Here is a 5320-nt window from a genome sequence, read left to right as displayed (position 1 = left end):
CAGGGGAGGCGGGAAGGGACGCCGGGGCGGGGAGGAGGAGGCGCGACCAGGGCGGGGAGGAGGACGCGCGGCCGGAGCGGGGAGGCGGCGGGGCGGGAAGGTGGAGGGGCGACCGGGGATGAAGCGCCGGGGCGCGGCGCGGCGGGAGGGCGGCCGGACGCTGGCGGCTGCCGGATCCGGGGAGGGGGAGCTGAAAACTCCCTCCCGCGCGTTGTTGGCGAGGGAACCGGGTCGGGGAGGGGTTTGGGCTGGCCAACCTCTATTTCTACAGGCTGGGAAGGAGAATAGGGTTTGAGCCCCTAAAAAGTTTTGAGGGTTTAAGGATTAAGGGGTTCTATTCTTTGGGAATTTTTCGTCTCAACCCGTAAAAAGCGGTTATTTTTTAGGGTTTGAGGGTTTAGGGGTACTACTAGAAATGCTCTAAGTTCATAAGAACAGAGTAACACATTAGGCAAGATGACATGATGTAGAGGGATAAACTCAAGCAATATGATATAAACACCATCTTTTTATCCTCGATGGCAACAATACAATACATGCCTTGCTGCCCCTGCTGTCACTGGGAAATGACACCACAAGATTGAGCCCAAAGCTAAGCACTTCTCCCATTGCAAAAAAGATCCATTTAGTAGGCCAAACCAAACTGATAATTCGAAGAGACTTGCAAAGATATCAAATCATGCATATAAGAATTCAGAGAAGAATCAAATATTGTTCATAGATAATCTTGATCATAAACCCACAATTCATCGGATCTCGACAAACACACCGCAAAAAGAATTACATCGAATAGATCTCCAAGAGAATCGAGGAGAACTTTGTATTGAGATCCAAAGAGAGAGAAGAAGCCATCTAGCTAATAACTATGAAACCGAAGGTCTGTGGTAAACTACTCACGCATCATTGGAGAGGCCATGGTGTTGATGTAGAAGCCCTCCGTGATCGATTCCCCCTTCGGCGGAGCACCGGAAAAGGCCCCAAGATGGGATCTCACGGGTACAGAAGGTTGCAGTGGTGGAAATAGAGTCCCGTGATGCTCTCGGATGTTTTCAGGGTATATGAGTATATATAGGCGAAAGAAGTAGGTCGGTGGTGCCACGAGGGGCGCACGAGGGTGGGGGCACGCCTCCCTACCTCGTGGCCGCCTCGTTGCTTCCTTGACGTCCACTCCAAGTCTCCTGTATTGCGTTTGTTCCAAAAACGACCCTCGCGAAGGTTTCATTCTGTTTGGATTCCGTTTGATATTCCTTTTCTGCGAAACAATGAAATAGACAGAAAAACAGGAATTTGCACTGGGCCTTCGGTTAATAAGTTAGTCCCAAAAATAATATAAAAGTGCATAATAAAGCCCATTAAACATCCAAAGCAAATAATATAATAGCATGGAACAATCAAAAATTATAGATACGTTGGAGACGTATCAGGAGGTCAGAGAGATACATGGAAAAATTTAGGAGGGTCCTGTGGGATTGTAACCTCTTTGCCATAGGGTTTAAGGGACCAGTTTGGACATACAATAACAAACATGATGGCCATAGCAACGTCAAGGCAAGGCTAGACTAAGGGGTGGCCCCGAGTTGGTCAGATCACTTTAAAGATGCTTACATCGAACACATCTGTTCATCTTGATCATATCATCTGCCGGTGCTGCTGTGTGTGGGTACGCGCAAAGTCTGGAGGCAAAAAGGATGCAAGGGGCAGCGACCTTTCCGATATGAGCATATGTGGGAGCGTGCAGCGTCCCTATCGCCAATGATCGCGGAGGGGTGGGGGCGGACAGTCCCAGCTAGCAACCTGGAAGATGTGTGCAGTAAACTGAATAATATGCAACAAGTGCTAAAGGGATGGGCTGACAGAGATTTTGGCTCCATTATAAAGAAAATGACTGAGATTAGGAAGAGACTAAGTGTTTTGTGGAACTACCCTCATGCAGCAGCAAATCAGACAGAAATCAAGAGGCTCTCGGCGGAACTCGACGAACTGCTCTTGAGGGAAGAATTAATGTGGAGGCAGAGATCAAGAGCCACGTACTTGCGAGAAGGGGACAGAAATACCAAGTGGTTCCAACGGAAAGCAACCTGGAGGAAGAAGAAGAATGAAATAACAAAACTGAAGAACCAAGAGGATACATAGGTTGAGGATAGAGAGGGCCTGCACGTGTTAACATATGATTTCTTTAAAGAACTGTATAAAAGAGAGGACAATGTGGTTCGGGCGAGCTGTTAAACCTAATCAAACGGAGCATTACTCAGGACATGAACAGAGCATTGACAAAACCCTTTTCATCAGAGGAAATCAGTGACTCACTGTTTCAGATTGGGCCACTTAATGCGCCCGGGCTGGATGGTTTTCCGGCACGTTTCTTCCAGCAAAATTGGGTGTGATGAAAGACGATGTGATAAAGGGAGTCTTAAGCTTCTTCAATGACGGGTCCTGCCAGAAGGAGTAAATGATACAGTGTTAGTACTCATCCCTAAAGGAAATAACCCGCGGTCACTGAGAGATTATCGACCCATCAGCCTTTGCAACATCATATACAAGGTAATTTCAAAATGTTTGGTGAACCGACTTCGGCCTCTCCTGGATGAGATAATCTCTGAAACCCAGAGTGCCTTCATCCCGGGCCGTATGATCACAGATAACACCACCATCGCGTTTGAGTGCTTCCACAAAATTCAACACAGCAGAAACATCCACAACACCCATTGTGCATATAAGTTGGATTTGGAAAAGGCGTACGATAGGGTGGACTGGAACTTCCTTGAAGGAGCGCTAGAAAAGACTGGCTTCAACCAAAAATGGATCCCATGGGTCATGATGTGTGTGAGGTCAGTGAGATACTCGGTACGGTTTAATGGTGAGCTTCTGGACCTCTTCATTCCCTCACGAGGATTGCGGCAAGGAGATCCTCTCAGCCCTTACCTTTTCCTGTTTGTGGCAGACGACCTGGTTATGCTCATGAATAAGGAGATAGAGGAGACAAGACTAACACCCATCAAAATAGCAAGAAATAGCCCAGGCATATCTAACCTCCTTTTTGCGGACGATAGCCTGATCATTTTCAAGGCTATGGTGGATCAAGCCGAGACGATGAAGAAGGTGTTGCGCACTTTCCAAAAGTGCACAGGGCAGCTATTAAGTGAGAGCAAGTCCTCCCTCCTATTCAGTGATCACTGCCCTACAAACGTCAGAGATGAGATAAAGAGGGTCCTAGGAGTTGTGACAGAATCCTTTGAGAGCAAATACCTAGGACTCCCCACTCCGGAGGGCAGAATGAAGGACGAGAACTTCCAACCTATCATGGATAAATTCGTGAAAAGATGTAACGATGCCTCAGATAAGTTCATGTCATATGCCGCAAAAGAAGTGCATGTCAAGTCTAGGGTTCAGGCCCTACCATGCTATACCATGGGTGTATTCCTTTTTTCTAAAGGTTTCTGTGAGAAATATGAGAAAATGATTCGAGACTTTTGGTGGGGAGACGAGGAAGGCCACTGGAAGGTGCACTGGATGTCCTGGGAACGGATGATACAACCAAAACGGGCGGGAGGCATCGGATTCAGAGTCATGCACCTGTTCAACTTAGCTCTCCTAGCCAGACAAAGTTGGAGACTAATACAATACCCAGAGAGCGTTTGTGCTAGAGTGATTAAATCCAAGTACTACCCCCATGGCAATCTCATTGATACAGTTATTGCCAAGGATGCATCACCGGTTTGGAGAGGGATTGAAGCAGGGCTGGAATTACTCAAGAAAGAAATTATTTGGGGGGTAGGCAATGGAAAAAGCATCCAGATCCAGAGGGACCAGTGGCTACCTCGGAAGGAAGGCCTTAAATCTGCCACTTTTATCAGGAGATCGAGACTTCGATGGGTTAACCAGCTGATACACCAGGACAGTAAAGAATGGAACATGGAGCTCATTAGACAGATTTTTCATGACTTTGATGCGGAAGAGATTAGTAAAATTCGCATCCCAAGGTCGGACATGGAGGACTGTATAGCTTGGCATCACGAAAAGAATGGGAATTTTTCTGTGAGAAGCGCATACAAACTAGCAGTCTCCTTGCAAGGTCAAGTTTCTCAGAGCCCGCCAGCATCTGGGATCTCGTCTGGAAAACAAATGTTCCCCCCAAGGTTAGAATTTTTGGTTGGAGAGTGGCAACGAATACTTTAGCAACAAAGAAGAACAAGTTTAAACGGACTCCGGAACTGGACAGCACATGCAACATCTGCTGCTGCGAGGAGGAGGATGAATTTCATGCGGTTATTGAATGCACTAAGAGCAGAGCCCTGAGAACCGCCATGAGGAAGGAGTGGGACATCCCACATGAAATATGGTTTCGGCGCACGGGACCTGACTGGCTTCTGCTGCTACTTGCGTCCATCCCTGAGGAATCGTGAGTGCGAGTACTCATGCTCCTCTGGAGGTGCTGGCATCTGCATGATAATTGTATTCATGGAGACGGAAAAGAGCCCATCATGCAGTCCGTTCTCTTTCTCTTGCGATACGAGGAGGACCTGCTAAAAGCTGGCCAAGATCAACCATCGTTTTCAGAGAATGAGGGGAAGATACTGACTGGTCAGGATCCTAGCACTCCTGCCCAGGTTCATATGCAGTGGACGGCTCCAGTCCGAGGCACGGTAAAAGTGAATGCCAACGCATCATTCCTACCTGACAGCGGGGGGTCCTGGATTGGTGCTGTTTCAAGAAACCATAATGGCCAGATTATTCTATCGTTGGCAGACAAGTAGCAAACTTAAATAATGTGGAAGAGGCGGAGATGCAGGCTGCGCTGATTGGCCTCCAAACTCTGGTGAATGTGTACACGGGCCTAGTCGTGTTGGAGATGGACTACAAAGTTATGATTGAAGAGGTCATGGACTCAGGGCAGTCCCGGTCCCCATGCTATGGTATCACTCGCGATATCAAGTCAGTGTTGGCTAGATTCGGATCACATAAGTGCTCTTTTGTCGGAAGAAATTGCAACAAGCTGGTTCACGAGCTTGCGGCTACGGCCAGGAGAACAGGCGACTTTTTAATGTTTGGCAATGTGCGTGCTAGTCTCATTCCTCTGATGTGGTCCGAGTGTAAAACCCCCCTTGAGTAATTTCCAACTCTTGTTTCTCAAAAAAACAAATTGTAGTTGTAGTTTATAGCTGTAATTTGATATTTATTTATAGTTGTTGTTCCTAGTTGTATAGTTTTTATTGCACACATGAAAACAATTTGTAGATTGATAGATGAGTTCGGCAATCAAAACTAATCGTAATATGAACTCAACAGCCACATACGTAACCATCAACGAGGAAAACCAAAT

This window comes from Triticum dicoccoides, chromosome 7A (genome assembly GCF_002162155.2).
Source record: "Triticum dicoccoides isolate Atlit2015 ecotype Zavitan chromosome 7A, WEW_v2.0, whole genome shotgun sequence".
Lineage (NCBI taxonomy): Eukaryota > Viridiplantae > Streptophyta > Magnoliopsida > Poales > Poaceae > Triticum > Triticum dicoccoides.
The sequence above is the reverse complement of the archived record's forward strand: the minus strand, read 5'-3'. Positions refer to the sequence as shown.